Here is a 24,054-nt window from a genome sequence, read left to right on the forward strand (position 1 = left end):
CCAAGTCCCAGAGCCTTTCTGGCTATGGCGGAAGCCTCTGGAGTAGCTCTTGCCAAGAGCTAAATGAAAAGGTGGGGCGGGTGGGGGAGGGGAGGGCTGCTCTTTTGGAAGCAAGAGATTGAATGAACTTCTTTCACCCTTGCAGCGATGAAATTGTCCCTGTGGTCAGGACATCAGAACATTTTCTCTTCTGTCACCTGACTGGTGAGCAGGCTGTGGTACTTACAATTCCTACTCTTTGTCAGAAGGGGAAAAAAAAAGAGCTTTAAATTTACTTGACCTCTTTTTGGAAACAAGGTCATAAAGAATGTAGATTTTTTTTCCAGTGACCTTGAAAGACCTTGAGGAGGAGGTTAGAGCGTTCTTAGAAGCTGAGCTGCTTTGGTTGATCCTACCCTGTGAGTATACTGCTAACTCTGGCCAAAGCAAGAGTCCTCTGTCCATCATCTTCATCTGAGCCGCCGATCTCCTTATGTTCTTCTGGGAATCTACACCCAGGCTTGGCAGGGTCAGCTGACTGCCAGCTTCGTTCTCCAGATCTGAGCCTGCCTTCACCTTCGGGGTTCTGTGTCCATCTGACCACCAAGGAAACATGAGCACACACGCTGAGGGAGCTTCATTTCCATCATTTCCCAAGAGCAGCAGAAGCATTCCCTGGGGATCCCATCCAGAGGGTGTGAGGTAGGTCCTTGTGCTCCCAGATAAACAGTAGGGAAACCACAAGTGTTAAACAGGCAGGGTTGTCTCTTCAAAGAAGGCGGCATATAGCCTGTCTTACATCCACCCAGAATGGAAATGGCTGTGGCTAATAGCCTGGTGACTTTTGTGCTACCTATGGGTCCAGGCCACACAGACTCCCAAGAATTCTTATGTTATCTCAGTCATCCTTCATAGACTTTTACCTTGCGCATTGCAGGTCAGGCCTTTTCTTAAGTGCATTTCACAGCCTTTCTTCCAGCACACGTCTTAGCCATAACACCCAGCTTACTGCCTTCTCCAAATGGTTTATTTTGTATTCCTTTTTGCTCCATTGTTCCTTTCCATTGTAGAGCTGTAATTACTAGTAAATATACATCAGAGTATCAATACCGGGGCTGCCTTGAAGTCTTTTCTACCAAAAAAATTAGTTCATGACTAATTAGAAAACTAGCCTTGGGCAAGTTCTTGGGAAGTTCAAGGGCAGAAGGAGTCCATGTTCTTTGTCAAAATATCACATTGATGGCTATCTAGCCCAGTGGCTGATGTTATTCCTGCCTGAAACCTCTTGAGCTGGATCTCTGCAGTGCCTGTGGCTCTCAGTACTGTTGTCTTCTGAACTCCTCCTAGAACGGTCCTTAAGCTCTGCGCCTACAACACTCAGCCACTTTTCTGGTCCACAGTTCCGAAACATTTCGCATTTCTTCAAAAACCAAGATGGTTAGGTTTGTCACACCAAAGGCCCATTCCTTGCTATTGATTTTTGTCTTGGTTACTTTTCTGTTGCTGTGATAAAACGCTACAACCAAGACAACTTATAGAAGAAAGAGGTTTTTTTTTTTTTTCATTTTTTATTAGGTATTTAGCTCATTTACATTTCCAATGCTATACCAAAAGTCCCCCATACCCACCCATCCCCATTCCCCTACCCACCCACTCCCCCTTTTTGGCCCTGGCGTTCCCCTGTACTGGGGCATATAAAGTTTGCAAGTCCAATGGGCCTCTCTTTGCAGTGATGGCCGACTAGGCCATCTTTTGATACATATGCAGCTAGAGACAAGAGCTCCGGGGTACTGCTTAGTTCATATTGTTGTTCCACCTATAGGGTTGCAGTTCCCTTTAGTTCCTTGGGTGCTTTCTCTAGTTCCTCCATTGGGGGCCCTGTGGTCCATTCAATAGCTGACTGTGAGCATCCACTTCTGTGTTTGCTAAGCCCTGGCATAGTCTCACAAGAGACAGAAGAAAGAGGTTTTTTGTTTTTTGTTTTTTGCTTTTTTTTTGTTTTTATTTTATTTATTTATTTATTTATTTATTTATTTATTTATTTATTTTTGAGACAGGGTTTCTCTGTATAGCTCTGGCTGTCCTGGAACTCACTTTGTAGACCAGGCTGGCCTCGAACTCAGAAATCCATCTGCCTCTGCCTCCCGAGTGCTGGGATTAAAGGCGTGTGCCACCACTTGAAGAAAGAATTTATTTGGACTTAGGATGTCAGAGAGATAAAAGTCTGTGGCTGTGGATCAGAGGTATGGCACCCAGTGTTAGTCATCGAGGCAGGAGCAGGAAATGGAGGACTCGTATCTGAAACCACAAGCACAAGCCAGAGAGAGTGAACTGGGAGTGGCTTAGATCTTTAAAGTTTTCACTTATCCTTGGAAGGTGTCACATCACCTTTCAATCTTCGTCAAGCAACACCACCCAGACTGGGGACCAGGTATCCAAATGCCAAAGACGAAAGTGAGATAGCTCACTGCAACCACAACTGAAGGCATAGACTGAAAACCACTGCTGAAGATAATATGAAGTAACTCTGATCAGGGTTCATCCTGAGCTCAGTACCCAGCATGCCTGGCTTGATTTTCCTTTTTCCTTTCTTTTTCTTTTCTTTTCTTTTCTTTTCTTTTCTTTTCTTTTCTTTTCTTTCCTTTTCTTTTTTCTTTTTTCTTTTTTTTTTTCCGCGGCTAAAACACTCTGGAGAAACATGGGAACCAATTCAGTACTCTGTCGCATTCATTCTTTTAGGCCAGGTAGATAAAACTTTCCTCACTTCAATTTGAAATTCTCACCAGAAGGGTGTCTGCTCTTTCTCTGTTGTACAGAGAACCAAGGACCTTGACCTGAGAGAGGAGGAAAACACACCCAGACTGAGCATGCTCTGCCATGCACCTCACAGCTACATATGCTTTCCTGTGTGAATGGTAAGAGCTGCCCTGTGTGAATGGTAAGAGCTGCCCTGTGTGAATGGTAAGAGCTGCCCTGTGTGAATGGGTAAGAGCTGCCCTGTGTGAATGGGTAAGAGCTGCCCTGTGTGAATGGTAAGAGCTGCCCTGTGTGAATGGGTAAGAGCTGCCCTGTGTGAATGGTAAGAGCTGCCCTGTGTGAATGGTAAGAGCTGCCCTGTGTGAGTGGTAAGAGCTGCCCTGTGTGAGTGGTAAGAGCTGCCCTGTGTGAATGGTAAGAGCTGCCCTGTGTGAATGGGTAAGAGCTGCCCTGTGTGAATGGTAAGAGCTGCCCTGTGTGAATGGTAAGAGCTGCCCTGTGTGAATGGGTAAGAGCTGCCCTGTGTGAATGGGTAAGAGCTGCCCTGTGTGAATGGTAAGAGCTGCCCTGTGTGAATGGTAAGAGCTGCCCTGTGTGAATGGTAAGAGCTGCCCTGTGTGAATGGGTAAGAGCTGCCCTGTGTGAATGGGTAAGAGCTGCCCTGTGTGAATGGGTAAGAGCTGCCCTGTGTGAATGGTAAGAGCTGCCCTGTGTGAATGGGTAAGAGCTGCCCTGTGTGAATGGTAAGAGCTGCCCTGTGTGAATGGGTAAGAGCTGCCCTGTGTGAATGGTAAGAGCTGCCCTGTGTGAATGGTAAGAGCTGCCCTGTGTGAATGGTAAGAGCTGCCCTGTGTGAATGGGTAAGAGCTGCCCTGTGTGAATGGGTAAGAGCTGCCCTGTGTGAATGGTAAGAGCTGCCCTGTGTGAATGGGTAAGAGCTGCCCTGTGTGAATGGGTAAGAGCTGCCCTGTGTGAATGGTAAGAGCTGCCCTGTGTGAATGGTCAGAGCTGCCCTGTGTGAATGGTAAGAGCTGCCCTGTGTGAGTGGTCAGAGCTGCCCTGTGTGAGTGGTCAGAGCTGCCCTGTGTGAATGGTCAGAGCTGCCCTAGACGTTCTCCCGGCTTTCCTTGTTCAAGCAGATTACTCTAATGCTCCATTTGCCATAAGAAGTCCGGCTTTGTTCTTTCATCTTATCTTCTGGTTATACTGGTTATATTGGTTTTGCACTCACCAAGAGAGAACCATGCATCCAGTCATGCCATCGTCACCTGTGAACATCCAAAGGTAACCCCTTCCAAGCCTGCCCAGAGTTATATTTGTTTTGCTTCCAGTACCACTCACAGGATGAACACCTAAGACCAGAAGGATGCTTGCTAAAGGCTTGTCCAGTCTGCCCAGCTGCTAGCAGAGCCTTGTTCTCTCTTGAAGCTCGAAAGGTTTTAATAGTGGCTGTTAAGATTCCTGTTGGAAACCCAGTATGCTTGACAAATGGTCCTGGCCTCAGGCCTCTCCTGAATTCCCACAAGACAGAGCTTGCATAGACCGTGGTGACAATTAAGGGATTTGTCCTTTTCCAAGTGCAGTATAAAATGGAAGTTTGTTTGCCCACCCCACCCATCCATGCTCTCTGCCTCCTTTTCCTTTTTCAATTCCTAGTTGAGAACACAACTGCAGGAATCTATTTCTGGGGCCTCTTATGTGTGGTTGGCTACAGAGAGAAGCCAGCTGTGCAGGCACAATGCAGAAACACTCAGAGTTCTCTCTGCTGAGTCCTGCGCCCTTGTTGCCTTTTCTGGACTCTGTTTTTTGACACTGGCTACTCTTTCCATGGAGGTTTAGGTTATACCACATCACATGCTAAGACAGACAGACAGGCAGGCAGGCAGACAGCTTCTCTATGGTACAGGAGATCTACTCTGTGCATTCAACAAACAGGAGGGAACGGAGCTACCAAGGTTTGGGCTTAGATTAAAGGGTGGATTCCCTAGGAGTTCCGGAGTTGCTTCTGTTGGTAAACATTGCTTTTCATAAATCTGTACTTCTTTGAAATGTCAGGTTTCCATAATTCTGTGTCACACACCTTGGCTACTTTTGAGACGTGGCAATCCTGGAGTCCTGATTACTGTATTCATCAGCCAAGCTTCTTCTTACTACAGCCTGGGGAAGCACATTGCCTGTAAAATCTTGTCCAAAGCATTCACTCTCCTGTGTAAAGACTAAAAGCATGTTAGTGCAGAGGGAAATGTATGAACTTAGACTTGGAAAATGAGATAAAAATCTGACTTTGAGGGAATAGCTTTCCTTTTAACTGAACTATTTAATATTATACCATAGTGTGTGGTGAAAATCAAGACACACCCATTTCCTTACCAAAAAATTCAATCAACACACATTGAGCATGTCGGTTTTTATGCTACATCCTGCTGAAGGATACATGGACACACACACACACCATGATGCAGAATTGGAAAGGTACGTGGGTGTGTGGAGAAAGACATGCAAAAATAACAATTAGAATCAAAGCAACAAAGTCAATGTGGAAACATGTCTGAAGTAGGGATCTATTGAATGGAAATAATAATATACAACTGCTAAGCTTGGGCCTCATTCATATCCATTCTCCCAGAAGCTCAGGCTAGACCATGGGGTATGGTATAGAGAGGGGGAAACTTAAGGGTTCTTTGGAAAGTCTGTTGGATGCTGTTTTGCTGAGGCAAATGAGTGAAGGAACATTTAGCTGCAGTAGACCCAGGTGAAAGACTAAGGCAGACTCATGAAGGAACATTTAGCTGAAGCAAACACAGGAGAGAGGATGTTCTGCTAAAGCAAGCATGTGGAAGGAAATGTGATGAAGGATTCTTTGCTAACAACACTCATGTATTGGTCCATCTTACACTGTATAGTTGAGTTGCATTTGTTGGGACTCCATAGAGAGAAACACACCAGAAAACTTCCAGTGGTGTGCTCCAGCTTCTTGCTGCTTCTTCAGATTCAGACAATTGGCAGAGTGATGTCAGCTGGGACAGACACGTGCTGAGGCAAGACAAGTATGCGTGGAAGTGAGACCCGTGAAGGACACGTGATGTTTGGAGGGTATAAATAGGGCTCCACAGACAGTGACAGAGGCTGAGCTTAGCTGGCTCATAGAGCTGACTGTGCAACACTTGTGGGTCTTGAGTCTCCAATGATCTTCAATTTGTTGAGAGAGGCACAGCCAAGAACTTCTGCTGGCATCCCTTCAGGTCCCTTCTGCTGACCTGTGCTGAGGCTGAGGCCTGGTGTCTCTGCTAGGTAGTGCCACCTCTGCTGATTCGTGTTTGCTAACCTGACTCTACCAATTTGGACTGCTGATGTATCTGTGAAGTATTTGTGAGTGGACTGAGCTGCTGCTGCTGCTGCTAACCTGTGAACTCAGCTGCCAGTTTCCAGACAACACAGACAAGAGTTGCTCCAAAGAATCTTTCTAAACAGGTCCACTTCCCCTGTATGCTTTCTTTTCCACTACCTCTGGTGGGTGATGGGCTAAAAGGAAGGTTAAGGCATTTAAGAACCATCATTAAAAATAAGGCTTAAAAAAATTAAAGTTACAGTATAAGAAAGAGGCAGAACACAATGAGTAGTGTTACCAGAGAAACGAAGGGTCTGTTTTTGGGTTCTGAGTCTTGCTAATAAAATAAAAATAGAGCTGGAAGTTAGTGTAAGACAATTTTATTAGAATTTGGAAGAAAATACAAAAGAACAAGCAAAGTGTAAATCTCATTGGCTTCTGGGAAGGAGATGATAAAGAGGAATAGAGAGCCCTGGCTTTGAAGTTAGAACCCAAGGAACCAGGAAGGCTCAGCAAGGGAGATGGTCATCTTCACAAAGGAGAGGTTTCTAGAAGAATATGCTGTAGGGATAATCTCTTAAGCATTGTGTGGTAGCATCACCTTATCAATAAAAATATGATGATCAATAAGCTGAGACAGAATTAGAAGGTGGGACATCTGGGAGACAGAGGAACTCATGGAACTAGTCAGAGGGAAGAGTCACCACCCAGACTCAGAGGAAGTTGGATATATGAAATGGAAGAGAGGTAAGTAGCCATGTGGCAGACACAGCATAGTGTAAACAGGTTAAATAAATTACAAGCCAGTGGGGACAAGTCTAGCCTATGGCCTATGCATTTTTAAATAAGCAATAAACCTCCGAGTTACTATTCAGGAACTGGAGAATGGATGGAAAAGCCTGTGGTTACAGTATGCTAGTAGTTTTTATTAACTTGATGCAAACTAGTGCCATTTGGGAAGAGGATACCCCAGTTAAGAAAATTCTTCCAAAGATTGGCCTGTAGATATGTTTGGGGGACATTTTCTTGATTAATGATTGATGTGGGAGGTCCCAGTCCACTGTGGATTGTCCCACTCCAAAGATGTGATTATAGATTGTATAAAAAAGCAAACTGAATAAGTCATAGATAGCAGACCAGTGAACAACATTCCCCCGTGTTCTCTGCTTTTGTTTCTGCCTCCCAATTCCTGCCTCAAGTTCCTGGCTTGGCTTCCCTTGATTATAACCCTAATCTATAAACCAAATAAAGTCTTTTCTCCCTAAAATCTCATTTGGTCAGTGTTTTATCACAGCAAGTGGGACAGAAATTGGATTGGTACCAGGAGTGGGGTACTGATGTGACAGACAAGGCCATGTTGTTTTGGGGAGGGTTATGGAAGTATTTGGAATTTGGGGTTGGAAAAGTCATCGAGCCTGTCTTGTGGGAGCTTGGAAGGTAAGAGTGTTAAAAGATATGCTGTACTGACTAGTTTTGTGTCAACTTGACACAGCTGGAGTTATCACAGAGAAAGGAGCTTCAGTTGAGGAAATGCCTCCATGAGATCCAACTGTAAGGCATTTTCCCAATTAGTGATCAAGGGGAAAGGCCCCTTGTGGGTGGGACCATCTCTGGGCTGGTAGTCTTGGTTCTATAAGAGAGCAGACTGAGCAAGCCAGGGGAAGCCAGCCAGTAAGAAACATCCCTCCATGGCCTCTGCATCAGCTCCTGCTTCCTGAACTGTTTGAGTTCCAGTCCTGACTTCCTTGGTGATATGGTATTGTAAGCTGAATAAACCCTTTCCTCCCCAACTTGCTTCTTGGTCATGATGTTTGTGCAGGAATAGAAACCCTGACTAAGACAGATGCAGACAGTGGGGCCTAGGGAGTTTGAAAGCCCCTCAAAGACTCTATTGGGATCTTTTATGATATATTTGAGTTAAGAATATGTGGTTTCTGGTCAGCTGGGGTTGAAGAACCATTGGTGATGGACAGGGTACCAAACCACTGGAGTGAAACTTTTGCATTACTGGGACAGTTGTTGCTGATTAGATAGACCTGAATAATATGTTGCATTAATAAGAGATCAGCATCATTGGGGTGAAATCTTATGGGAATCATTTCCTTGGGTTCAGCCCACAAAAGTGGGGCTGGGCGGCCAAGGCTGTATTTCAAGGTTGTAACCAAACTTGGTGATCTATGAGAAACCTCCATGTGAGGTGAGTATTCTTGATTGTCAAGTTGACTACATCTGGAATTAATCCCCAAAAGGGAGGGCACACCTGTGACGGATTTTTGCTTACTATAAAGTAGAAAGATCTGCTTCTAATCTGGATCTTTGAAGTAGAAACAGACACCTTTAATCCAGATCTTTCAAGCTGGAAAGAAGACATTTAATCTTGACCCTAAGATGGGAAGAGACACCTTAAATCTGGGCCATACTGTCTGCTGGAAGCCTCCATCAGAATAGGGAAGAAGGAAGCTTTGACTCTGCCTGCTTGCCCTGGCTTTGCTGCTAAGTCCATCCCTTCACTGGCCTTGGAACCTACTTTTCTGGGATTCCAGTGTGTAGTGAAGACCAGCTGAGACATCCAGCCTTGTAGACTGAGCAACTGCTCGATTCTTGCACTTTTTATTCATAATCAGCCATATTTGGATTAGCTGGACTGCAGCCTGTCAGTACTTCTAATAGACCCTCTTTGTGAGTGTGTATGTGTGTGTGTGTGTAGAAATTCATGTTCTAAGCTCTACTTCTAAGCTCTACTACTATAGAGAACCCTGACTAGTACACCAGACTCAGGCTTGTGTTAGGTTGGCAAAATGACTAGCTAGTACAGCATGCTTGTTTAAGGGAAGGCAGAGCTGGATCAGGAAGCTCTTGGCCAGGAGGCTGGAGCTGGGTGTGGGCCTGCGTGTTGGGCGAGCATGGGCAGCTCCTGCGGCTCCCAGGAAGGCCGTGGTAGCGCTCATCTAAGGGGTCCTCCCTGGATCCCCGAGAAAAAAAAGGTTGGAAAGAAGCTGCATCAACCTTGGAACCACTTGCCTGCCTTCCAAGTCAGAGAGGTCCCCCCCACACACACTGCCCACAGTGCCAGGGGCAGCACCTGCTGCTGAGAAGATGCAGACTGCTTTAAGCCTGTGCCAAGAAGCTGTTCTATTCTGTATTCTGAAATAAATACCTTACCATTTTTTTTCAGAAGATGTCTAGACATTGGAGGTTCAGAAGCCTTGGCCCTGTTTACCTCCTTTCTAAGGCCCATGCCCGGAAAAACCTGGACTCAGAGTACCTGCTTCTGTGTTGGGGAAGAGCAGGGGGCTGTGGTCCTATAATCCCCTTTAAGAGCATACCTCGGGCTGAAGAGATGGCCTAGCGGTTAAGAGTACTGACTGCTCTTCTGAAAGTCGTGAGTTCAAATCCCAGCAATCACATGATGGCTCACAACCATCTGTAACAAGATCTGAAGCCCTCTTCTGGAGTGTCTGAAGACAGCTACAGTGTACTTACATATAATAAATAAATAAATCATTAAAAAAAGAGAGCATGCCTCATATGACTTCAACACCTCCCTCTATGATACAGAAAGGTCTATCCTTCCAACCCCAGAGGCCAATCTATAATAACACATGGATGTGTGTGTTGGGGGCATTTACAGTAGGATCCAGTGTTGCCTCTGTAGAATGATAGTCTCCAAATACAAAAAACACTGAACTCAGGAGGAGTAAAACCTGGGTTTCCTGCTGGCTTTCTTTCATCCCTGTTCAAATAAAATGTGTCCTGTGAATCTGATGGGCCTTAGAGGTCAGCTTTGCAGCTGAAGAAGGGAGTGTGGTTCTTCTCTGAGAGAAGCCCTGGAGCTGTCAGGTGACAAACAGCACACCTCACTAGAAAGGCCAGGGAACATCTGGTGGCACTGGCAGATTGCCATCAGGAAGATCAAGATCCACCAGAGTCCAGGAAATGAGGAGGGTCCATGCTGAGGGAAGTGGAAAGAAGCAGGAAGCCATGGGTCTAAGCTGTTGCCTGCCATGTGGCACGGACTTCCACCATAATGAGCTCCAATTTCCTTTGTTATTGGAAGTTAGACATGTAAACACACGGTCTCCAAGGGTAGCTCAACTGCTCAGAACATTTGTTTGATTTAACAAGGCACCAGGACCCAACCGTCTTCCAACTCGGCCTTCCACAGAGCATGACGTTCATACCACCGACCTGGACCATTTCTCTGAAATCCTGACATAAAAGAGAAGATCAAACGGTGAGGGAGCAGGACCCCAGAGAGGTCCTTACATGGGGACTGGAGCATTCTCCCATCAGGAAACCACTTTCTATTTTCCTGCTGTTGAATGATATCCAAGACAACCTCCCTTCCATGCCTGAAAATGCATCTATGTCCAGGAGCAGATGTTCCTCCTGGTCATTCCCAGAAAGAGAGGGAGAGGTGTTTCAGAAGAATGCTGTATCTTTAAGCATAAAAATCAATAGTGTGAGTTCAACCACTAAAATAGACGCAAAGCTTTTGGTAAAAATTACCTGTGACCCGGGGAGATGGCTCAGCATGTCATGGCACCTGTCACCAATCCTGATGACCTGGGTTTTATCTCTGGGACCCACAGTACGGCAGGAGAGAGGTGAACCCATCGAGTTGTACTCTGGCTCCCCATGATATAGCATGTGTGCCCCTCCCCCAGCAATAAATAAACAGAATAAGCCACAGTGAAAAGAATCTGCTTAGGATGGTGTATTGGTTAATTTTCTGTTGCTGTGATAAAACCCCATGGCTAAGGCAGCTTGTAAATGGAAGGGCTTATTTAGACTTCTGGTTCCAGAGGGATACAAGTCCATCTTGGCAGGGCAGAGGCAGAACAGCAAGTTGTGGGCATGGTAGCAAAAGCAGGAAGTTGAGAGCTCACATCTTGACCCTCAGCATGAAGTAGAGAGCGGAAGGGGAGAGGCAGGGGCTTTAAATCTCAAAATCTACTTCCAGGACTTCCTGTAGCATGGCTAGACATCTGACCCTCCCCTAAATGGAGATGCCAACTGGGGACCAAATGTTCATATTCCTGGGACTCTGTAGGACGTTTCTCACTGTCACGTGTTCCTTTGTTAGTTCTTCTGGTGATTTTGGCCACATGATGCTAGACTCTTCTCAAGAAATTTAAATTATCCTTTCTTATTGCCCAGCAATCACATGTGACTCCTATCATATTCTAGCTCCTTAATGTCTGTGTTAATCAGAAACAAATCAAAGATAGACTTAGTTTGGTTCATGGCTTCAAGGGTGACGGTCCATGATGGAGTGGTTCCTTTGTTCTGGTGCTCCAGTGAGAATATCATGTCAGTAGGAACATATGGCTAAGGCTGGCACCTCATAGTAGCCTGGAAACAGAATAGAACCTCTGTGCTTGTGGCTTCCTCTTGCATCCCTTTTGTCCTGTCTGGGGTCTCAGCCTATTGGATGCTACCACCCATGTTCAGGTCTTTATCCCTCATTGATTGGCTCTCAGAATGACTTCAGATAATCCTCTGAAAGCTCCCAGATGCTACCCAGCCCAATCCAGTTGATGACCAAGGTTAACCTCAGTATGTAGAAGTGGCTTAACATTCGTTCATGGATTAGTATCTTCTTCAAGACCATAATCATAGCAGGGCCAGTGTTCTCAGCAAAAAGAGTTTGTACTAACCTACAACCTATATTTATCTTACCCAATTCAACAAACATAAATGGATTACACTAGGTAGAATTACATTCTGAGATTCTTCCTAATACCAGTTCTTATTTGCCTTGCTACCAATTCAGTACTTTTTTTTTTTTTTTTGTCTTTCAAGACAGGGTTTCTCTGTGTAGCCCTGGCTGTCCTGGAACTCACTCTGTAGACCAGGCTGGCCTCAAACTCAGAAATCCACCTGCCTCTGCCTCCCTTTGAACACATTTGAGGCAACTGGATGTGGGTGAGTGACAGGAGAAAGTAGAGATGAACACCAAACAAAACAATCTGACAGCTATATCATCCAAAGTCTCCTTTAGAATAAAACACAGACACATTGAGACTCTGTATGCTTTTAAAACCAGTTTGGCAAGGATAACCACAGTTGGAGATTCTTTCTCTCTATAGTGGAAAGAGCTCTAAGAAAGACCCCACACGGTTTAAAATGAGAACTAAAAAGAACAGGTAACTTGATTTAAAGACGTGAGGTGGGGGCTTTACTGTGATTCCCAACATTAGAACACAAAATACATTGTAAGGATGTACCACTGTGTGCCTCCATTCCCCATTGTCTTGATATCCATGGAGCCAGCATTGGGGCAACTGCAAGAGCAACACCATCAATTTGTGTTTTACTCATTCCAACAGCATGATGCTAGTAGCTATTTTTCTTATTGCTATGGCAAATGGCTTACAAAACATCTTAAGGAAGGAAGGGTTTATTTTGGTTCACAGTTAGAGGGTACAGTCCATCATGGACAGGAAGTCAGGGTGAGAAACTTGAGACTGTTGGTCACACTGTATCTGCAGAGAGGAAGGAAAGAAAGAGAGAGAGGGAGGGGAAGGGAGGGAGAAAGGGAGGGAGGGAGGGAAGAAAGAGGGGGAAGAGAGGGAGGAGGGGGAAGAGAGGAAGGAGGGGGAGGAGGAGGAGGAGGGGAGGAGGAGGAGGAGGGGGAGGAGGAGGGGGAGGAGGAGGAGGAGAAGGGGGGAGGAGGAGGAGGAGGGGAGGAGGAGGAGGAGGGGGAGGGGGAGGAGGAGGGGGAAGCTGCTTGTGCTCACATCCCCACTCCTTTATCCTTTTTATACACACTATGATCCAAGGCTGAAGAATGGTGCCAGTCACAGTTAATGTTCATCTTCTCACCTAAATCAATCCAATCTAGAAATTTCCTCACAGGTATGTCCTGAGATTCATGTCACGGTGATTCTAAAGTTCATCAGGTTGACAATAATAGGCATCATAACCATCTACACATAGTTTAGAAAGATTATGCAGTGCTCATTGCCCATATGGATCCACAGGCAATCAAAGAAACATTGTCCAGTGTTTGAAGGAACAGGACTACTATATGTCTTATCAGTGCTGTCACGAGTCAAGCCTGGGGTGAAGTTGAGTCTGAGATGTAGTTACAATTTATATATATATATATATATATATATATATATATATATATATATATGTGTGTTATTTTATTTATTCATATTTCAAATATTATCCCTCTTCCCAGTTTCCCCTCCCCAAATCCCCAATCCCCTCCCCTCTCCCATGCTTCTATGAGGGAGCTTCCACCCACCCACTCCTGCCTCACTGCCCTAGCATCCCCCTACACTGAGACATGGAGCCTCTGCAGAACCAAGGGCCTCTCCTCCCATTGATGCCTGACAAGGCCATTCTCTGCTACATATGTGGCTGGAGCCATGGGTAGCCATGTGTACTCTTTGGTTGGTGTTTTAGTACCTGGGTAGGGGTCTGGCTAGTTGATCTTGTTGTTCTTCCTATGGGGTTGCAAACCCCTTCAGTTCCTTCAGTCCTTTCCCTAACTCTTCCATTTGGGGTCTCATGCTCAGTCTGGTGGTTGGTTGCAAGCATCTGCATCTATATTGTCAAGCTCTGGCAGAGCCTCTCAGGGGACAGCCACACTAGGCTTCTGTCAGCATACGTTTCTTGGCATCAATTACTGGCCAACTTGGTTGAGTTGAAGCTCAAGAGAAAATGACTCTGAAATGAAGGCTTTTGTTTCATTCCATCATCTTGGTCGCTGTGGATCTGGTAGCACCCCTACCCCCAAATCCTTATGCATCAAACAACAAGAAATCAGGTTTTCTTTGACTCCTAATACCTGACAACTAGGGTTTCAGACTAAGTATAAGCATCTGCTATGTTTCCAGAGGAAACTCATTTTCCCCAAGTATTATCCCTTTTACATATAGACCACATCATTGATATATTTCCACATGTGAATTTCTACTACAATATGGGTTTTGCCAATTAAAGATATTTTTCAAAGCTAAAACATGTTTTTACCCTCTTGTATAGTAAAAATGTACCTGGTAAGGTCACCAAATGTGTAATGAGCTCAAATGGCTTTTGTGAAGGAGAAAAGACACCCGTGAGTCAGACTGGTGAGGGCTGCAGTCTGAAGGAAATCAGAGCCTGTGCTGCAGATTAAGAGTACATCCTGTTTTGTCTTGTTGTTATTGTTATTATTGTGTCTTCTATAGAATATAAAAGATAATAATATAAAGAAGGGACACACAAGGGACAAGCAGTGGCCCAAAGAGAAGAGGAAACCATGATGAAGAGTTTCATTGCATAGCAGACGAGTAGTATAAAATAACCAAAATGTCAGACTTGGAATGATTGGTTGCCATCTGTACTCAACCCCTTGGATTTCACAGACAATGAAATGGGAGACAGGCCATGAGTGAAGTGCAGAAAGGATAGAAAAATTTAAAAACCTTGAGTTCTCAGAGACTTGGGTCCTGATTATGTTTTTCTGACTCCAAACTCAGTGTTCTTTTCACTGCGTAGTGAAGTATGAAGAGACACAACAGTATGGGATACTCTTCAAATATCAGTCATGTAGAAAATTTTAATAAACTTTACTATTTTTTTAAAAAAGATCCTAGCTTCTGGAATCTTCCCACAGCTTTGCCATCACTACCCAAATTTCTCTCCAGACTCACTCTGCCTTCCTGAGACTTGAAGGGCACCCCTCTCCTCTGCCCTCACTTTGCAATCCTTTCCCAGTGTGTGCTGAGTTCCAGCTCCTGGTTGAAAGGGAGACAGGCATTAGTGTGAGGGTCAAGGGATGCTCCACTCAGCACTGAGCATACACAGAACACAAACGTCCAGGGCTCCGCCTTCACTCTGCATCCCTACCCCACTCCAGGATTGAACAGCGGTACCCTCCTTTTATCCACACCGCTCCCTGCTGCAGCGTCTTCCTGGGATTTGCTATGACTTGTTCCTCAGATGACTGTGACACAGTGGCTGTCAGCCTTGCCCAGACTCCACCTAGACACCACACCGCTTACACACAAACAAACACAGAGAAACCAGGTCACTCATGTGCACAAGGGTGACAGCAGGCAGGCACTGCCCCTTGGTGACTCTTGATTCACCTCTCACACCAATGACTTCTGTCCTCTCTGTGAATGTTCAATGTGCATTTCAGACAATTTCCAGCAACTGCAGGACCTTGGGTTCAAGAATTCAACCAGAGAAGGACCTCAGACAATGGTCATCCAGGTACATTGCAGTGTCCTCATGGAAGTGACAGAAAGATATCCCAGTGTAGGTTACAGGAGTGTCACATCTACATGGGAGAGAAAGGAAACGGCTTTTTGACAGTTTAATCTTGGGAACCAGGACTCTGCAACATTATGTGGTTTAAGTCTACAAGTACATCTTCCTTCCCAGGGCATTACCAGGCTGGCAGAGAAGTCCAATACCCTCCTACAAGCGCTCTCTCTCTCTCTCTCTCTCTCTCTCTCTCTCTCTCTCTCTCCCTCCCTCCCTCCCGCCCTCTCTCCCTCCCTCTCCCTCTCTCTCTCCCTCCCCTCCCTCTCCCTCTCTCCCTCTCCCTCTCCTCCTCTCCCTCACCTCCCCCTGCCTCCCTCTCCTTTTTTCTCTCTCCCCTCCCCCTCCCTCCCTCCCTCCCTCCCTCCCTCCCTTCCCATCCCCATCCCCTTCTCCCTCTCCCCTCCCCCTCCCTCCCTCCCTCCCTCCCTCCCTCCCTTCCCATCCCCATCCCCCTCCCCTTCCCTCTCCCTCTCTCTCCTTTTCTTCCTAGAACATGGACCATAAACTAAAAATGATGCTAATTGTTAAAGAATGTTGAGACTGTGGTTTAAAAGATAACAGTCCTATGTTTCCTCATCACAGGACACAGTTTCCAGTCTTACACAAGCATCCTTTCATCTCAGGCTTATGGCCAGGCTCCAGGGCAAGCACAGCACTACATCAGGGGATATGCGCTTCCTCTCTTAGGAAGCCTCTAGGAGCCATACTGTGTAAACATCCCGAGACTCCCATGGTCCTGAGTAGCTGGCCATTCCTGCTCTTAGATGGATGTGTTTTCTTCTCAACTGACAGGGCAGGAGTGGTCTCTGCTGTTACCCCTCCCATCTGTCATGTCTTCTGCAGGTGCTTCCAATGACTGGGGGCATGTCACATGTATGTCCTTTTTCATGGCCTCCTGCTTAGGCCCCCTTCCTGGCAGCCTTTCATACTTGGATGTGAGCTCCAGGCTTGGTTCTTGCCACAGTCATCCAGTCGATCGCCAGAGAGTCCGGCAAGCAGAGTAATGGAAACTCAGCTGACGAGTGGAAGACACCCAATACAAATTTCCCCTTCTCACCACAATTTTATAGGACTCTGCAAAAACGCACATCAGCACTTCTGCAAACGGAACTGGGCTTCGACAAGGAGCCCGCCTTGTCGGAGGCTCTGGGCTTTCACGTTGTTTTTGTAATGGTCTGATTCTTTACCAAGCACATTATGTCCTTGGAACCCTGTCTCATGCCATGGAAAGAAGTTAGAACACCAGGGTTTCAGGAAAATCTCTTTGCCGCACCAACCAGAGTTTTCAGTAACTCCTGGTGCGTTTTATCCTGACCCTCTGATACTGGTGCTGCATCCCTGACTGGCTGAGCTCAGTTCTGAGACACAGGTCCAGAGTGAGGAAATGTTAGCAGGCAGTGACACACCCACCTCTGTGAAAAGGCCGGGTCCCCCGGCTCTCTGTCACCTTGGGCTTCTCTTGAAAAGAACATGTGACATGTAGGATTTTAACCTCCCTGTACACGGGTCGAACCTCAGAGCTCTCGGGGCGAGCTGATTTCCTTCCCTTGATCTTAACCCTTCAAGGTGAGTGAGATGTGGCCAAGCTGGGAGACACTTTGGAGCTGACACTGAGCATGGCTGCTATTGACATGTTCTCGGTCACATGTCCAAGCAGGATCTTCATCAGGAGATTGTCATGGTCTGGAAGTAGGACTGAACGTTTACAATGTGTCCTCCTCGTGGGCAAGGCTGATGTAGAATTATCCTTTCATGTGGTTTTGTAACTGAATAGAACCATACACTATACACTAGACAACCTCCAGAGCCTCAGAGGCTACAACATTTCATGCCCTGGCCTTGGCTCGCTGCTATCCACTGCTGCCTCACTGGCCAGAGTCCCACCTTCTCTTCCTTCAAGCCCTCCCTGGCCTCCTTCCCTGTGCCCTCTGGAGTCCACCTCAGAAACTCCAGAGCATCTTGAGAAGTCTGATATTATAATTCACAACATTTAATTGTCCCTACATGTAAGCACGTGGATTCCATTTCTCAATCTTTATACTACTGATATACTGGGATATTTCTTTTCTGGGGAAGTTTTCCTAGGCTTGCGAGCCATTTAGCAGCACTCTGGACCTCTGCTAGCTACACACCCGTCACTGACACTTCTTCAGAAATGACAGCTGAAGTGACTGTCAGATGTTCCCAGGAGGCAGATCTGTCCTAGTCGAGAACCACTTCGTGGTCTCAAAGCTCATAGGCACAAGTGCAAAGCTGTGTCTTTAAGTTTGAAGCACACTTCCTGCTCTTCAGTGGGCATTTAGAAAGCAGTAGTTGAGTTCTGAGTGGAACCAATGCTACATGCCGAGTATCTATTTGGACAAACGTCGATGGTTCTCTTACTGCTGTCTGGAATCCAGACACAGCTAGTGATGATGTCACTTATGGTGTAGCTCTGGAGATGTCTGTGGAGCACAGCATGGCCGACTCTAAACTTGGGTTGACCTCTGGGATGGCTCATGCTCATTGAAGCTTTTGAACACTCTGGAGATCTGGTCACCTGACTCTGGACTCTTCTTATGTGTGAGCTTCATTTATAGGAACTTGCTTCCGACTTTTAGCTACAAGTCCAGCTGTACCTCAGCCTCCTGGTCTCTCAGAGAGTCTAAATTAAATGAGCTCTTTTCCCACCATATGCCTCAACCACCACCCATTTCTCCTTATTCCAGCTAGCTTTTGGCCCAGGGCTACTAGCCATTTCTCAGGCCTCAGGATTATGTTATTTGTGGACAACATAGCAAAGAGGTGAGCTGAAAGGACCTGTTCTGACAAATGACTGAGCCTAGAGCTCTAAACTATGTAAAACAACTAGCTCAAATGACTGCATAACCGCCCAACTGCTTTGATGTTGTGTGAGCTTAGTCCAGGACTGGCTTCAGTAGGTAAAATGCCATCAGAAGTGGTACTTGGTGAGCTATGGCCACGATATAAAACTGTTATCATCCCAATGGTTCCTTGTAGCCATTGTCTCCTTTGAGATCCACAATAATGTAAGAAATAAATCTCTCACTTCAAGAGAGTGTCCATCTCCTAATGACATCAGTGGCCCACTTGAATTGACAAAGGGATTCCTGCTGAACCTTGACAAGTCTCTTTGTAGTAGATAGCCTTGCCTCTCTGTAGTAGATAGCCTTGCCTCTCTGTAGTGGATAGCCTTGCCTCTCTGCAGTGGATAGCCTTGCCTCTCTGTAGTAGATAGCCTTGCCTCTCTGTAGTGGATAGCCTTGCCTCTCTGTAGTGGATAGCCTTGCCTCTCTGTAGTAGATAGCCTTGCCTCTCTGTAGTAGATAGCCTTGCCTCTCTGTAGTAGATAGCCTTGCCTCTCTGTAGTAGATAGTCCTGACTCTCTAGTTGATAGCCTTGCCTCTCTGCAGTGGATAGCCTTGCCTCTCTGTAGTGGATAGTCCTGACTCTCTAGTTGATAGCCTTGCCTCTCTGTAGTGGATAGTCCTGACTCTCTAGTTGATAGTCCTGACTCTCTAGTTGATAGCCTTGCCTCTCTGCAGTGGATAGCTTTCTGCACATTGCAAAGTCCATTCCCATTTCTCCTCCTCCACTCCCTTCAACACCATAACAATGTGTATCCCATAGTATGATGGCTAATCTTGGCAGCAACTTAAAAAGAGGGGTTGAGGAACTGCCTCTATCAGATTGGCCTGTGGGCATGTTGGAGTCATATTTTCTTGATTGCTGATTGATATGGGGTGATCAAGCACTATAGATGGTGCCACCCCTGGGCAGGTGGTCTTAGGATACATATATATACATACATACATACATACACACACACACACACGTCCTCATGTCACACATATATGTGTGTGCACATGGGCATGTGTGTGTGTGTGTGTGTGTGTGTATGTGTGTGTATAAAAGTTAGCTAAATGTGAGCCTGGGAGCAGACAGCAGACAGCATCCCCATGGTCCCTGCTGTCCAAGTTCTCCTGTCCAAGTTCCTGCTATGAACACTTCTGCTGGCTTTCCTTGGTAATATACTGTCAGTTCATAAGCCAAAGAAATTCTCTCTTCCCCAAGTTGTTTTTGCTTCTGAGGGGAAGACAGATGAATAACCACGGGAATAAATGGAATCAGCAAAGTATCTGAAGCCATAAAGGCAGGGGAGAAGGAGAGAGGAGGAGGGAAGGAGGGAGAGAAGGAGGAGAAGGAAGGGGGAGGAAGAAGAGGATGGGAAGAAAGTGGAAGAAGAGGAAATAGAGGAGAGAGGAGGGGGAGGGGAGGTAGGAAAAAGGGAGGGGGGAGGAAGGGTTGATGTGACTTGACTCCTCAGGACAAGTAGGACCCAGGGGCAGGAGCAGCAAGGAACACATGCTAGTTAGTCTCCAGGTCCCTCTTGCAGTCTCTCAAGTGCAGGTCTAAGGTGGTTCAGGAAGACATGTTTCCGATATGCAGGCTCCAGAACTGCCTTCCATTGTAAGAGACTCAGGAAGGGCAGGCTCATTCACGACTAGTGGGTAGACATGGCCATTTAGGACACAGATCGACAAACCAGGCAGGTGTGAAATGTGACAGAGGAATCAGACAAGAAAACACAGGGGCTTCAGATACTTCAAGAGCTAGGGGCCTATGAGTTCTGCTGTCTTTTACTTTCTCATCTTAAAGACGCTTCTACCTCAAAGAAATGTTAATACGTCTGTTCATCGGCTGTAGCTTGGTTCAAAGTTGTCAATGATGGCTTCCAGTGTTGTCTTATCTTTTTTTTTTTTTTTGACAGGGTTTCTCTAAACCCTGGCTTTCCTGAAACTTACTCTGTAGACCAGGCTGGCCTTGAACTCAGAAATCCGCCTGCCTCTGCCTCCCAAGTGCTGGGATTAAAGGCATGTGCCACCACTGCCCGGCGTGTTGTTGTATCTTGGCCAAGTCTATTTATCCGTAAGGTCCTTTGCTTCTTACCAGTAAAGCCTAGATCACCCACAGCTGATCCAGAACCTTCAACATCCTGGAGCTGAGAAAACTCATTAAGAAAATTGCTCACAGAGTGAACTTTCTGGAGTGCCATAGTTCCCTCGGAGAGAGCTATGGCAAGGTAGGGATGAGCTAACTGATTTCACTTGCCCGTCAGCTTTGCATATCTCCAGCAGGTCTGAACCCTAAGCTGTCTGGGTGAGGACCATGTAAAGGCCTCCTAGGCTTCTCTAGCCCAGCCCAGCACACATCACTCCAGATTCAATACAATTCCCAGATGACAAACATCGCCATACTCCCTACCTTCACGAACAAAACCCACCTCACCTTTACAGGCACCAGTTTGAAATATGTGTTAGCCAAATGGTAAGCTTGATGGCTGAGTGTTTCATGGAAGTGAAGTTCCTGGGAGCCACTCTCACGCAGCAACAATAAACTTGGGCCTTGAAAGGCTTTTAATGTGTAACTGAGCTGGTGTCGGGAAGAAAACGTCAAAACACTAAAACCAGACTAAAGTTAAAAATCTGGCCTCTGAGACTGTCAGACAGTTATTCATTCCTTGTTGTATATATACAGAGCAACCTCACACTGTCCCCTGCTACTGAGAACAAAGTAATATGAAAATAATCATGTGGCCTGCACAGAAGTTCCCCAAACAGGACGTCATGAGAGGGTGGGAAGCGAGAAGTCTCAACCATAACAAAGCACCCTCACTTTCTTTGAAATCCCCCCCAGGAGAACTAATCTCCAGTGCGTGTTTTTTTTTTTTTTTTTTTTTTGTTTTTTTGTTTTTTTTTTTTTAAGGCAGCAACTCAAAGCTTCCTTCACGCTAAGATCCAACCCTTAGTTGCACGCTGTCCTCCCTAGCGTCTTCTCTTAGTAGAGCCCTACACAACTGCATTGAATTGGATACAACTGATTCACACTAGTTACTGTGTATTTGTTCAGCTGGGAGAGGGTCAACAAGTCTCTCCACTCGGCAGTTTCTAGATTCTGTCCTCTGTTCACAGATAATCCTTGCTGGTGCTCCAGGACTTTCCTCAAGACTGAGGTAGAGGTCCAGGGTCAGACTGCAACCATCAAATTCAAGAAAAACCATTGTGCTTTCATCCGTTATTGACACCAGTTTGATGACTTGGATAATTATGGGAAAATGTTATTAAAATGTTATATTCTCTCTCCCTGTCCTCAAGATGAAGTTCAAATTCCCAAAGAAGTTGGTTAGTGACCAAGATCACATCTTACTTAGTGGTAGACTACTGTGAAATCTCATTCTTCTGGCTCTCTTCAGTTTACAGATTTATCTAAATTAGAGATTTCAGAACTTACTAATTAATCTCCCACATGTTTCTCCACACTACTGCATGAATTCATGATGTGAGTTGATTGAAAAAAATCCACTGAAGTTTCGTGTGGCTTGAATTCATCTCAAGTAACAGATCTTGTAATTACCAAGCTGCTTTAGTTTCTAAGCACAGAGCCTGCAGGCACAGACCCAAACAGAATTCTTCAACTTGGAAGCCCTTTGAGAAGTTACACAATCTATCCCAGAGGTGGCTTTGAGACTTAGCCTGTTGATCCTGATCAATTGGTAGTGACTGATGAAAATGATTCCAGGACCACCCTGGTCACAGAGATTATACAGCAATGATTGGTAATGCCTGCCATAGTGTGGGAGGGGTTTATGGTGTATTAGCCTCAGCCTTATGCCTGGCTTTCCCAGAATACTACATTTGGCTCACATATTAGCTTAAAATACCTCTATTTTTTTTCCCAACCAGGCTGCTAGTTTTCAAAGTTAGGGATCATGCCTGAAATGTCTACCAGATTGCTATACACAAGTCCAGGTCATAACAGCTATTAGTAGAATAATATCTTATAGCTGAGTCTAAGTAAACCAAATAAAAGTGTAATTATGTTGATTTAAGCAAAAACATTCAAGTAAATACTCAGCAGAGAATGCATGCCTGTTCAGAAGCCAAAAGTATTTTCATCAATACTTTAAAATAAAAATTTATTCCAGATTGAATCTGAGGCTGCTCCCCAAAAACGTACTTTTAGAATTGAGACATAGTTTCCAAAACATCTTTTTTTTTTTTTTTTGTCTGTAGGATATGGAAGCATACAGCATTGAGCAAAATTAAATCTACACAGATTAAACGCAGTTTACAATTGAGCTGCTGATTCATCAGACATTGGGAAGGATGGGAATGAAAATAGTGGGGAAATTCATGGTCTAACATCTCTAAAAGGAGATTAGAGTGGAAATGAATGCAATTGCCAACAGAAAGCCAATCCATGGAGATTAGAACATATCTGGGGACTGCATGAAATTTCTCCATAATTCTGTTTTAGGTACTTATACTGAGATATTTAATTTTTATTTTAAGTACTTCTGTGTGTTTGTCTGTGTGTGTGTGTGTGTGTGTGTGTGTGTATGTATGTGTGTGTGTGTGTGTTTGCATGTGTGTGCAGTGCCTGCAGAAGCCAGAAGAGAGCGTCAGATCCCATGGACCTGACCTTACCAGCAGTTGTAAGCCCGTTTTTTTGTTGTTGATTGTTTGTTTGTTTTTGGTGGTGGTGGTGAAGTCCTGGGAACTGAAGATGGGTCCTCTGTAAGAGCAGTATGAGCTATTGACTTCTGAGCAGCCTCTTCAGTCCCAATTATGGTAATATTTTTGGAAAAACTAGCCTTCTAAGTTTTAGAATTTTGCTCATAGCTCTGCTTCTAGATTTCTGTTCTCAACACCAAGTAGAGAAGGCCAGAGGGGCCTGGGTGAGAGAGGAGAACAGGGCCTGGCTGGATGACTGAAGATCCAGCCCTTCCCCAGCACCCGAGAAGAAGAGCCAGGGAAAGGCCTCTAACGGGGGGGGGGGGGGGACACTGAGTCTGAGGTGTGACACCATCCTCCTTGTCTTAGCTAGGTCAGCACTGGGAGACTAAGGGACCCTTCCCTGGTCTCCTGCCATGTATCAGTGGAAGCTAAGCCTTCTGGGTATTTACTTCCAAGAGCACTGAGCTTTTTCTCCTCTTCTCCAGCATGGGCATCAAGTCCAGATCCCTGGAAACAATTATCTGTACACAGAGCGTGTGACTCTCATTCTCTTACATGAAGCAAAACATACCTAACTTTTAATACCATGTCTCTGCTCCATTGGTGGCATAGAGGAGGCCTTGGGTGTTTAGACTCCTTCTCTCTGTCTCTAGACTCATGGCAAGACTCTATATTGCTGTCTACTGTCCAATGCATATGTTTCATATGTTTCAGTGTGGTCTGTCTAGGTGGATGTGTGTATGGTTTCTATCTTCCCATCCCATATCTGTGGTGTCATCCAACATTCCTTCACCATATATACTTTGACTTGAGTTTAAAGACAGAACTCTGCAAAGTTTAAGCTATGCTTCTAAAACCATTAAGGCCTCTCCAGAATAGCACTTAACCTGTCTGCGGAGATGTAAGCCCAGAATCTATTGCTGTGATGGATACCATAACCAGAAGCAATTTGCCTAGGAAAGGGTTTGTTTAATATTACAATTCCCAGGTTACAATCCATCACTGAAGGAAGTTAGAGCTGGAACTCGGAAAAGGGAACTGAAATTGAGGCCATACTCACCATGGCTTCTTCAGCCTGCTTTCTTTTAACTCAGAACCAGCAGCACTAGGGCGGCACTGCCCACAGTGGCCTGGTCCCTCATGAACATGAAGAAAATCCATCCTCCCACAGAGTTGACTACAGGCCAGTATGATGACAGTACC

This window comes from Mus musculus, chromosome 17 (assembly GCF_000001635.26).
Source record: "Mus musculus strain C57BL/6J chromosome 17, GRCm38.p6 C57BL/6J".
Classification (NCBI taxonomy): Eukaryota; Metazoa; Chordata; class Mammalia; order Rodentia; family Muridae; genus Mus; species Mus musculus.